At 46.2% G+C, this 12,824-nt stretch overlaps 1 long non-coding RNA gene and 1 pseudogene across 1 annotated transcript; one reads left to right on the top strand and one right to left on the bottom strand.

Annotated features, from left to right (window-relative positions):
* The window catches only part of LOC144335247 (B-cell CLL/lymphoma 7 protein family member C pseudogene), a 369,536-nt pseudogene that overhangs the window by 163,241 nt on the left and 193,471 nt on the right, over positions 1-12,824 (top strand).
* On the bottom strand, positions 8,676-12,644 carry LOC144335256 (uncharacterized). The gene is made up of 4 exons (XR_013405983.1): positions 12,534-12,644; positions 10,121-10,756; positions 9,122-9,290; positions 8,676-8,994 (listed from the first exon to the last, which is right to left on the bottom strand). It is a non-coding gene; the product is annotated as an uncharacterized LOC144335256 (long non-coding RNA).

Below are 12,824 nucleotides of genomic sequence, written 5' to 3'. Positions count from 1 at the left end.
GCCACCGCGCCCGGCCATAAATACTTATTTAAGCTGCTGAGTTCAGCCTAGACTGACTTCCACTGAGGCATAACAGCCTTTTATAGCATAAAATGCTGTTAGAGCTGAAATGAAAGGATACTAAATTCAGACCTGCTAAGTACTGTTGAACCTGGGCTTGTGTATTAACCTCTCTGAACTTTAGATAATAATATTGCACAGAATTACCAGGAACTAAGTGAGATCATATTGGTAGCATGTCTGCAATACGGTAGGTCCACAGTAAGCATTGGTTCCCACATACTTACAGGCAATTTCTAAACAGCCTTTGTATCCATCATTCTAGTTATTCATCTAGCAAGTATTTATTGACGGCTACTGTATTTCAGGCACTGTCTAAACTACAAGTATACTTATAGAGCTTACATTTATCAAGCAAATATAACGTCAGGCCAGGCGTGGTGGCTCACGCCTGTAATCCCAGCACTTTGGGAGGCTGAGGCAGGTGGATCACCTGAGGTCAGGAGTTTGAGACCAGCCTGACCAACATGGTGAAACCTCGTCTCTACTAAAAATACAAAAAAATTAGCTGGACATGGTGGCAAGTGCCTGTAGTCTCAGCTACTCAGGAGTCTGAGGCAGGAGAATCGCTTGAACCCGGGAGGCAGAGGTTGCAGTGAGCCAAGATCGTGCCACTGCACTCCAGCCTGGATGACACAGCGAGACTCCATCTCAAAAAAAAACAAACAATTAAACGTCAAGCATTGATCAAGTGTGATGAGAGGTAAATACGTAGAGAATGATGGAAGGTGTTAAAAAGGGTGGTTGGGGAGATCTTGGGAGGTTACATGTAAGCAGATCTGAAGGAAGTGAGGGAAGCAGCCTTGCGACTATCCTGGGAAAGTGCATTATAGACAGAGGGAGCTTGCAAATACCTTGACATGAGAAAGGACTTGGCCTCTTGAGAAACAGTAGGGAGACCAGTGTGACTAGAATACAGGAAGGGAGTGGGAGGAGAGAAAGAAAAGAGTCTGGAAGGGTACAGGGCAAACCAGTTAGGGCCTCAAAGGCCATGACAATAAAGACTTCAGTGTCTTGTGTTTTTTTTTGTTTTTTTTTTTTGAGACAGAGTCTCACTCTGTCACTTGGGCTGGAGTGCAGTGGTGCAATCTCGGCTCACTGCAACCTCCACCTCCCTGGTTCAAGTGATTCTCCTGCCTCAGCCTCCTGAGTAGCTGGGATTACAGGCATACACCTATTTGAAGACCGGATTGACACCATTTGTTGATGGATTAGATTGGTTAAGGGGCCTCAGAATGGCATCAAGATTGCTGCCTAGATTCTTGGCCTGAACAGCTGTGTGAATGGCCATGCTAGTTCCTCTTGGGGAAAGACTGCAAAAAGAGCAAGTTTAAAGATAGAAAATCAAGAATTTGGTTCTAGATACATTATACTTGAGATGCCTTTTCGCATCTAAACGAAAACGTCACATAAGCAGTTGAGTAAATGGGAAAATCGATATAAACTTGGGAAGTTACCAAGGTATAGGATGAATCAGCTTATGAACAGTGTGTAGCAAAGTGCTTCTCAAACTTTAGCAGCCTCACAGATCTCCTAGAGAGGTTATTAGAACATAGACTCAGCCAGGTGCAGTGGCTCACGCCTGTAAATCCCAGCACTTTGGGAGGCTGAGGCAGGCGGATCACGAGGTCAGGAGATCAAGACCATCCTGGCTAACATGTGAAACCCCGTTTCTACTAAAAATATAAAAAATTAGCCAGGTGTGGTGGCGGGCGCCTGTAGTCCCAGCTACTTGGGAGTCTGAGGCAGGAGAATCACTTGAACCCGGGAGGCAGAGCTTGCAGTGAGCCGAGATTGCGCTACTGCACTCCAGCCTGGGCGAGAGTGAGACTCCGTCTCAAAAAGAAAAAAAAAAACAAAAAACATAGACTCTTGGGCCCCTAGGGATTCTGATTCAGTAGATCTTCGATGGGGATGAAAATTTACATTTCTAGGCCTGGCATGGTGGCTCACGCCTGTAAACCCAGCACTTTGGGAGGCCAAGGCAGGTGGATCACCTGAGGTCAGGAGTTCAAGACCAGCCTGACCAACATGGTGAAACCCTGTCTCTACTAGAAATACAAAATAAGCCGAGCGTGATGGTGCATGCCTGTAATCCCAGCTACTCGGGAGGCTGAGGCAGGAGAATCGCTTGAACTCGGGAGGCGGAGGTTGCAGTGAGCCGAGATGGTGCCATTGCACTCCAGCCTGGTCACCAAGAGCAAAATTCTGTCTCAAAAAGAAAAAAAAGAATTTGCATTTCTAACTAGTTTCCAGGTGATGCTGATGCCACTGGTCTTCTAAGCATTATTTATTTATTTGTTTGTTTATGAAGTGAGATCGGGAGCTGTTAGAGGGTTTTCAGCTGAGGAGGGCATATGACTACATTTTCTTTTATTTAAGTTTCAAATATGGGATCTTGCTATATTGCTTAGCCTGGTTTTGAACCCCTGAACCTCAAGCCATCCTCCTGCCTGGGCCTCCCCAGTAGTTGGGACTACAGGCATGGACCACAGTGCCCAGCCCCCATTTTCATTTTTGAAAAGGTGACTGTACTGGCAGTGTGGAGAATGGGTTGCAGGGGTGGAGATGGCAGAAGCAGAGAAACCAAGTGGAAGCTTTGGTCATAGTTGCATCAAGATGCTAAGGCTTAGGCTTGCTTGGGCTTATGCAGTGAGCACCAAGTCTCCTAGAGGGATCAGCCGACGCTGGCTTACTTTTACAGGTCTCTAGGCGCCATTCTGCCTGGTGTCCTACTCTTTTCCATAGAGGGCTCAGTCCCATAAGACTGCCCCCACTTCAGATGCCAGTCACAACTTGGTTATCACTTACACTTCTGACCAACCGACTATGAATCACGGCTCCCACTACCCCTCCTTGGGTTCAATTAATTTGCCTAGAGTGGCTCACAGAACACAGGGAGACGCTTACATTTGTGAACAGCCAGATGAAGAGATGCAAAGGCAAGGTATGGGGGAGCGGACACAGATTCCATGCCCTTCCTGGGCACACCACCCTCCCAGCACCTCTCCCCAAGCATCCTTTGGGTGGAACTTGATGCTGGCCTTTCCCCCTCTGCATTCAGTTTGTCTTTTCTCTCTCTCAAAGAAGGTACAGTATCATACTGTAGAGGACAAGTGTCTAAAAATCATATGCCTCAAGTAATTATCTTTTTTTAAACAGATAGCCAGAGTCTCATTTACTTTATACCGCCTTAAGTCACAGAACGAGGGAATGACAGAGTCAGAATTTGAACCCAAATCTCCTGAATGCTTTGCATTATACCCTACTGCCTTATGAAGCCGTGTAACCTTAGGTAAATCTTTGCGCTTTCCATTTGTTTCCTGCCCGCTTCAAGGGAGATCATGTATGTGAGAGTGCCAGGCAAACCCCACCACAGTGTAGACCCGTGAGTTGCTGCCATCATCCATGTGGTCATGTGGTCAGTGTTTGTCAATGTGTCTAATATTTCTTATCTAGGAATAGTAAAGAATCTCTCAGCTTTTTTTTTTTTTAGATGGAGTCTTTCTCTGTCGCCCAGGCTGAAGTACAATGGCACGATTTTGGCTCACTGCAACCTCCGCCTCCCAGGTTCAAGTGATTCTCCTGCCTCAGCCTCTCGAGTAGCTGGGACTACAGGCTCCCTCTACCGCGGCCGGCTAATTTTTGTATTTTTAGTAGAAACGGGGTTTCGCCCTGTTGGCCAGGCTGGTCTTGAACTCCTGACCTCAGATGATCTGCCCACCTCAGCCTCCCAAAGTGTTGGGATTACAGGCGTGAGCCACTGCACCGGGCCAGAATCTCTCAACTTTAATTGTGGGCTGAACCTCTATGGAGAGAATGTGTGTATAATGAATTCCTCTGTGCTCTAGGATATATTCCTTTGGTCCTTGTTTTAGAAATTTCCCTCATGCTGATGTAAAAACAAAAAAGATATTATCATGTCTATCAGCTGAGCACACACAGGGGGATTGAGAGGAATGGAGAAAGACAGGAGGAGGAGGAGGTAAGGGAGAACTAACACTTATGGCCAGTGTGTACCTCCTTTGTTCTAGGTGTTTGACATATTTAAGATCATCTTTACAGTTGTCCTATGAGTTATATATAACATTCCTATTTTACAAGAGAAAAGAGAGCCTCAGAGTCACCACCAGGAAGTGGTGGAACTTGAATTTTAACACTGATCATTCTGATTCACAGTGACTCCTCACACTGTGCTCTGTTGCCTCAAGAGGAGATATGAGGCATAGATCCGTGGGCTCAATTTTATTTGGTTTGGTTTTTGAGACAGGGTCTTGCTATGTTGCCCAGGCTGTTCTCAAACTCCTGGGCTCAAGCAATCCTCCCACTCATTCTTCCAGGTAGCTGGGATTGCAGGCATGTGCCACAGCGCCTGGCTCAGTTTTATCTGATTCTACCAAATAGCTTCAGATAAGAACATAGGGAGGATGAAACCCCACGTAAAGGCATGAATGTCAGAAAACTTAAGGAAACAAAAACATGGCTTGCATCTGTAGTCTCAGCTACGTGGGAGGCTGAGCCCAGGAGTTGAAGACCATAGCATGCTGTGATTGAACCTGTGAATAGCCACTGCAGTTCAGCCGGGCAGCATGGCAAGAGCTCATCTCTAAACAAGAAAGAAAGAAAAAGGCTGGGCATGGTGGCTCACGCCTGTAATACCGGCACTTTGGGAGGCCGAGGCAGGCGGATCACGAGGGAGTTCGAGACCAGCCTGACCAACATGGTGAAACCCTATCTCTACTAAAAATACAAAAATTAGCTGGGATGGTGGTGTGCACCTGTAATCCCAGCTACTCAGTCAGGAGGCTGAGGCAGGAGAATCTCTTGAACCTGGGAGGTGGAGGTTGCAGTGAGCCAAGATCACACCACTACACTCCAGCCTGGGAGACACAGCGAGACTCCGTCTCAAAAAAAAAAAAAAGAAAGAAAGAAAAAGAAAGGGAGAAAACCAGGCATGTAGAAAACTATGGGCAGTCTCTTTGGGACCTCTGGGAGTGAAAATCCCTGTCAGGAATTGCTGTCACTTTTCTTCTGTGACATCTGCTTCAGGCTTCCAGCCTTCACCCAAGTCAGCTAAATTGCCATTGTTTCATTAATTTAACCAATGTTGATTGAAGGGCCAAGCCTATGCTGGACCCAGCAATGTATCACTTTTATTCTAGGCACTTTATTCTAGTTCACTTACTTATGGGTTCACCAGCTATTTAGTGCCCCCACCAGGGATATAGAGATAGTTTCGTCACAATCCATGCCTGCAAGGAGCTCACAGTCTAGTGAGGGTACCACATAATGAAACACAGAGGAAGAAGGACGTGGCGTCTACCCTCATGGTGCTAGACTACAGTGGAGGAAGTGGGGAGGGAGCATAAACCAATAAAAAGTGGTCAAAAAGTAATACATATTAAGTATACAATTACCATCTGATCCAGCATCCCCACTTCTGGGTATATTCCCAAAAGAATGGAAAGCCCAGGAACCAATATTTGTGCACTGATGTTCATAGCAGCCTTATTCATAATAGCCAAAGTTGGAAACAACCCAAATATCTGTCAACAAATGAATAGATGAACAAAACGTGGTCTGTCCATACAATGAAATATTACTCAGCCTTAAAAAAAAAAAAAAAAAGGAATGAAATCCTGATACATACTACCATTTCGGTGAACCTCGAAAACATATATACTAAGTGAAATAGGCCAATCAGAACAGGACAAATATTCTATGATTCCACTTATGTGAGATACCTAGAGTAGTCAAAGTCATAGAGACAAAAATAGAACTATGGTTTCCAGGGGCTGGGGGAAGAAAAAATAGGGAGTTATTGTTTAATGGGTGCAGAGTTTGAGCATGGGATGGAAAAAGTCCTGGAGATGGACAAGATGGATACTGCTGATGGTTGCGGTGTGGATCTACATAACGCCACTGAATAGCTTACGTAAATGTTAGATATATGTATTTATTTTACCACAACACAAAAAAGTAATACCTTTGAGACTTTGTCGTGAAGAAAATGAAATTAAAAATTATGAAAATAAATTCATTTTATATTTAACCAACAAAAGGTCATATAAATAGTAGTCGTGTAATAGCCATCGTGGTCAGTGCTACAGAGAGTCCTACCTGGTGTTGGGAGAGAAGATGGCAGGTAAACCTGCTCAGGTTAGTGGGGTTCTGAAACCAAGAAGGGCTTCATCAGGAGAATGGCATTTCAACTAAGCCTTGAAAGAGAAAGCTTGGTGAGAAGGGGTGGGTGTTTGTGGAAGACAAGACATTCCAGGCAGCAGAAAGAGCAAGGCGAAGGCCAGAAGCAGGAGCACCCCTTTGGTGGAGGTGAGGAATTACAAGGTTTGTATGTGGAATACAGATTGAGGGAGTGGAGGTTGGACTTGCAAAGGATTTTAGGCTCCTCCTAGGAGCAAGTGAAATCCATCAAAGAGTTTGGGCAAGGGATTTTTATTTTTAATTGGTAAGCCCCTTGATTTGGTTAAGTAGAAAGGGATGGAAAATAAAGTTTATTGAGGGGTTTCTATGTGTCAGCTGCTTTACCTACCATTCCCTTCTTGGGTAGAAACCTTGTGAGGTCAGAATTACTAGGAGATGAGTTCCTTGAGGACAAGGATTCAGCATTCTCAACTCTCTGATACTAAGTAGGACACTTGGCACAGATGACATACTCAATAATGATCCACATGGTTGATTTTACAGATGAGTCTCAGGGAGGTGAAGCCATTTGACCCAAGTGAGCAGGTGAGGAGGCCCTGCAGCCTAGGAGCTGTGCCAACCCTGAGCCCAGAGTCCCTTCTAGACCATGCTACACATTCCACAACCCCAGATTTCCCTGCTATTTTCCAGAGCCTCTTCCCTGAGTCCCTCCTCCCCAGAACACTGGTGTGTGTACCCCTAGGCCCAAGGGGTGGCCAAGGGGCATCTGTTTGTGAGTGTGACTTTGCACTTAGGAGCTGGTGTGATCCCTGGGCTGAGCGTGAGGTCCTGTGATGCAGGACAGAGACTAGGGCAGTGTGTTCGTTTCCTATTTCTGCTGTAAAAAAATTACCACGAACTTACTTTCTGACATTCATGGAGGCCAGAAGTCCAAAATGGGTCTCACTGGGCTATAATCAAGGTATATCCATGGCTGTGTCTTTCCTAGAGGCTCCAGGGAAAATCTGTTTGCTTGCCTTTTCCAGCTTCTAGAGGCCACCTGTGTTCCTTGGCTGGTGGCCACCGTCAAAGCCAGCAATCCCATCACTCCAGCCTCTGTCTCTTTCACCACATCCCCTCCGACTCTGACTCATGCCTCCCGCTTTCACTTAGAAGCACTCTTGTGATTACTTTGGGCCACCCCAATAATCCAGAATAATCTCCCTATCTTGAGTCGGCTTATTAGCAATTTTTTATTGTATTAAAATAAATAAATTTGTAATATACGTTGAAATGAGGTCTTGCAATGTTGCCCAGGCTGGTCTCAAACCCCTGAGCTCAAGTGATCCTCCTGCCTCAGCCTCCCAAAGTGCTGGGATTACAGGTGTGAGCCACCATGCTTGGCCTGATTAGCAATTTTAATTCCCCCTTGTCATGTAAGATAACATATTCACAGGTTCCTGGGGTCAGGGTATGGACATCTGGGGTGGGGAGGGGACATTATTCTGCCTAATGCAGGTGGGAAGAGCAGGGTGTAGGTCAGGGGCTAGTTCTCCTTGTGTCACCATATCCCCCAAGAACTCTTAAGAATCTGCGAATGTTAAATTTAAACCTAGCCCCAGGTCATTATGAAGGTATATTCATCAAGGTAAGAGAACAGAATAGGAGAGGATAGAGTAGAAACTGTATTTAATGATTTGTTAGTTTTTAACTTTTAAATATGTAGATAAATGGTATGTGGACCTCATGTATGCACTTTTTCCATCAGCCATGCAAATATTAGAGGTTCATCTAACCTAAAGTCACATAGCCGGTGAGGATTCAAATTAGAACACAGATGTGTTACACAAGGCCCCTCTTCAAGGAGAAGTAAGGCACTGTCTTACTCAGCTTCGAGGCTCTGTATCTTTGCCTGTTTCCTGGTGGTTACAGGCTATGTGCTCTGGAAACTCCTGCTGAGAACCTGGCCTCCTAGCCCTTCTGAAGCTGCAGTTCTTCTCTCATACCGTGTATTGTCCTATGCGGATACCTCTCATACAGACCCTCCACTGGGCTGTTCAAGTCCACATACATATGGGTTCACCAGCTAGTTAGTGCCCCCAGCAGGGATACAGAGATGGTTTAGTCACAGTTCCCGTTTGCAAGGAGCTCGCAGTCTAGTGAGGACACCACACAAAGAAATGGACAGTGACGACCATGCGAGAGACTCTTCCAGTGATGGATGCGTGATAAATGGGGCAGATCTGGGGTGGGGTTAGGTAGAGGCTGCTCAGAGGAAGTGATTCTCAAACAGAGTCTTAATGAGGCCAGGAGGCCGAGGGCTGGAACTTTGAGTTGGCATATTTATAGACCCTGAGGCTACAACGGGGCAAGTTTGGGAAATCCCCAATCTGTCATGATGACTAGAACAAAGAGTAAGAGGCGAGAGGGGCCAGAAGTAAGGCTTAAAACACTAAGAGCCTCAGCCCAGGAACGGTGGCTCACGCCTGTAATCCCAGCACTTTGGGAGGCCGAGGCGGGTGGATAACTTAAGGTTAGGAGTTCGAGACCAGCCTGACCAACATGGTGAAACCCCGTCTCTCCTAAAAAAAAAAAAAAAAAAAAAAAATTAGCCAGGCATGGTGGCGCATGCCTATAATCCCAGCTACTCGGGAGGCTGAGACGGGAGAATCGCTTGAACCTGGGAGGCGGAGGTTGCTGTGAGCTGAGATCGCGCCACTGCACTCTAGCCTGGGTAACAGAGCAAGACTATGTCTTTAAAAAAAAAAAAATGCTGGCTGCAGTGGCTCATGCCTGTAATAGCACTTTGGGAGGCCAAGGTGGGCAGATCACCTGAGGTAAGGAGTTCAAGACCAGCCTGACCAACATGGAGAAACCCTGTCTCTACTAAAAATACAAAATTAGCCAAGCGTGATGGCACGTGCCTATAATCCCAGCTACTCGGGAGGCCGAGGCAGGAGAATTGCTTGGACCCAGGAGATAGAGATTGCAGTAGGCTGAGATCGTGCCATTGCACTCCAGCCTGGGCAACAAGAGCGAAACTCCATCTCAAAAAAAACAAACAAAAAAAAAAACTAAAAGCATTTGGTCTGAGTCTCTTAAGATATGGGGATTGGTGTTGGGATCAGTTTTAACGCTCCCCAGGTGACTCTAATGTGTAGCCAGGGTTGAGTACCAGGGCTGCAGGCCACAAGGGAGCATTGAAGGTTTTTACTCGAAATCAGATTTGCATGTCAGACTCAATTTGAACTGACAGCTCTGCAGGAGATGGGTGGGGCAGGGTGCAGAGGGTGGTTGTGGAGAGGCAGTTGCAGCTTAATCCAGGTGAGAGAGAATGAGATGGAAGAAGCAAATAGGTTTTCAGGGAGTTTAGGAAGATACCATCAACAGGATCTGGTGAATGGAGGTGGGTGGGTAGGCAGGTCAGAGTCCAGGATAGCTCCCTGACTTCAGACTTGAGCCACTTGGTGAATAATGGTGCCCTTCCCTGGAGTGGGAAGTAGGGACAGAGACAGGTTTAGGGAGGGTTCCTTGCTGAGTAATGTTCTTTTTTTTTTTTTTTTTTTTTTGTTGTTGTTGAGACAGAGTCTCGCTCTGTTGCCCAGGTGGGAGTGCAGTGGTACCATCTCAGCTCACTGTAAGCTCCGCCTCCCGGGTCCACACCATCCTCCTGCCTCAGCCTCCCGAGTAGCTGGGACTATAGGCATCCGCCACCACACCTGGCTAATTTTTTTGTACTTTTAGTAGAGACTGGGTTTCACTATGTTAGCCAGGATGGTCTTGATCTCCTGACCTCGTGATCTGCCCGCCTCAGCCTCCCAAAGTGCTGGGATTACAGGCGTGAGCCACCGCGCCCGGCCTCTTGCTGAGTAAAGTTCTAACCGGCCTCTATAAACAGCTGTCTGATCTCTTTTTGGGCTTTTTTTTTTCTTCTTCTTTTTTTTTTTAGACGGAGTCTTGCTCTGTCACGCTGGCTGGAGTGCAGTGGCGTGATCTCGGCTCACTGCAGCTTCTGCCTCCTGGGTTCAAGCTGTTCCCCTGCCTCAGCCTCCTGAGTAGCTGGGATTACAGCTGCCCACCACCACGCCCAGCTAATTTTTGTATTTTTAGTAGAGATGGGGTTTCACCGTGTTAGTCAGACTGGTCTCGAACTCCTGACCTCATGATCAGGCCCCGCCTCAGCCTCCCAAAGTGCTGGGATTATAGGCGTGAGCCACTGTGCCCGGCCCCTTTTTGGGCTTCTTACTCTTTTTCACCTTTCCTCAGGCCCTGAGTAGTTCCAGCTACTTTCATTTCTTCTTTACCACCTTCCCTATTCAGTCCATCCACTTGTAAGAGCTGTGGAGGGCAGCAGGGGAGGCATCATTTGTCCCACAAAACCTGACTGCACTGCAGGGCAACAGTCTCTTTAGCCACTCTCCTCCATGTTGCCCTGAAGATTAACACTCGGGGCCTTTTTCTTCTTTTAAATAAAAAATAAAAGGATGGGTGGGGGAATAGGGAGAAAATTTCTGTAACACTCACTTAATATTTGGAAAATACTGAAAAAAAATCACTTATATCATGCCCACATAAATCCAATCACTGCCATCGTTTTGGTGTGTTTCCTAAGACGTAGATTATTTTGTTTTTTCCTTTTATAATTGTAATCATGCTGGTGAAACTGAATAGATTATAAAAACAAGAAGGCAGCTTAAGGGAGACAGTTGATGTGTGGTACAGGAAAATATACCCATCGTAGGCAAGGGCATGGAAAACAGGCACTTCTTACAGTGTTGGTGGAAATGTACATTGGCAGAGCCTTTCTGGAGGAGAACTTTACAATATCTGTCAAAATCATAGATGCATGACTTTGACTCCAGAATTGTACTTAGAATTATCCTACAGTGTCCAACTACACAAATTTAGGTGAATGCATCAGTTATTTTTTAAAGAAGGAAAAACTAGGCCGGGCACAGTGGCTTACACCTGTAATCCCAGCACTTTGGGAGTCTGAAGCGGGTGGACTCACTTGAGGTCAGGAGTTTGAGACCACCCTGACCAACATGGTGAAATCCTGTCTCTACTAAAAATATAAAAATTAGCTGGGCATGTTGGCACACACCTGTAATCCCAGCTAATGGTGAGGCTAAGGCAGGAGAATTGGTTGAACCCAGGAGGTGGAGGTTGCAGTGAGCCAAGATTGTGCCATTGTACTCTAGCCTGGTGACAGAGCAATACTCTGTCTCAAAAAAAAAAAAAGAAAAAAGAAAAGAAGACAACATAAATATTTATTTATTTGTTTGTTTGTTTATTTATTTTTGAGATGGAGTCTCGCTGTGTCACCCAGGCTGGAGTGCAGTAGCATGATCTCAGCTCACTGCAGCCTCCGCCTCCCGAGTTCAAGCGATTCTTCTGCCTCAGCATCCTGAGTAGCTGGGACTACAGGCACGTGCCACCATGCCTGGCTAATTTTTATATTTTTCATAGACACAGGGTTTCACCATGTTGGCCAGGCTAGTCTCGATCTCGTGACCTCATGATCTACCCGCCTCAGCCTCCTGAAGTGCTGGGATTACAGGTGTGAGCCACCATGCCCGGCCATATTTATTTATTTATTTTTATTCTTTTTTTTTTGAGATGGAATCTTGCTCTGTCGCCCAGGCTGCAATGGCACAATCTTGGTTCACTGCAACCTCCACCTCCTGGGTTCAAGTGATTCTCCTGCCTCAGCCTCCTGAGTAGCTGGGATTACAGGTGCCCACCACGACGCCTGGCTAATTTTTGTATTTTTAGTAGAGATGGGGTTTCCCCATGTTGGCCTGGCTGGTCTTGAACTCCTGATCTCAGTTGATCCTCCTGCCTCCACCTCCCAAAGTGCTGGGATTACAGGCATGAGCCACTGTGCCCAGCCTAAAAATTTTTTTTTGTGGAGACTGGGTCTTGCTCGCTCTGTTACCTGGACTGGTCTCAAACTCCTGGGCTCAAGTGATCCTCCCACCTTGGCCTCCCAAAGTGTTGGGAAAATAGGCATGATCCACCTTACCCAGCCTTAAATATTTATAAGTTAAATAAATTACAGTAAGTCTGCAGAATGGAATAGCATGCTGATATGGAAGGTGCTCCACAATGTATTGTTAAGAGAAGGGTAAGTGGGCCAGGCACGTTGGCTCACACCTGTAATGCCAGCACTTTGGGAGGCCAAGGTGGGTGGATCACCTGAGGTCAGGAGATCAAGACCAACCTGACCAATATGGAGACAGCCCGTCTCTACTAAAAATAAAAAAATTAGCCAGGCATGGTGGCGCATGCCTGTAATCCCAGTACTCAGGAGGCTGAGGCAGGAGAATCACTTGAACCCAGGAGGCAGAGGTTGTGGTGAGCCGAGATTGTACTGTTGCACTCCAGCCTGGGCAACAAGAATGAAACTGTGTCTCAAAAAAAAAAAAAAAAAAAAAAAAAAAGAGAAGGGTAAGCACGTTGCAGGATGGTATGTGGTATCCCTTTGGGATATTAAAAGCCAACACAGACAGTGCTTCTGTCTTGAAAAAAAGACACTGAACTGTTTTTTTTTTTTTTTTTTTTTTTTGCCCAGGCTGGAGTGCAGTGGCACGATCTCGGCTCACTGCAAGCTCCGCCTCCTG

This window comes from Macaca mulatta, chromosome 1 (genome assembly GCF_049350105.2).
Source record: "Macaca mulatta isolate MMU2019108-1 chromosome 1, T2T-MMU8v2.0, whole genome shotgun sequence".
NCBI lineage: Eukaryota > Metazoa > Chordata > Mammalia > Primates > Cercopithecidae > Macaca > Macaca mulatta.
The sequence above is the reverse complement of the archived record's forward strand: the minus strand, read 5'-3'. Positions and strand labels throughout refer to the sequence as shown.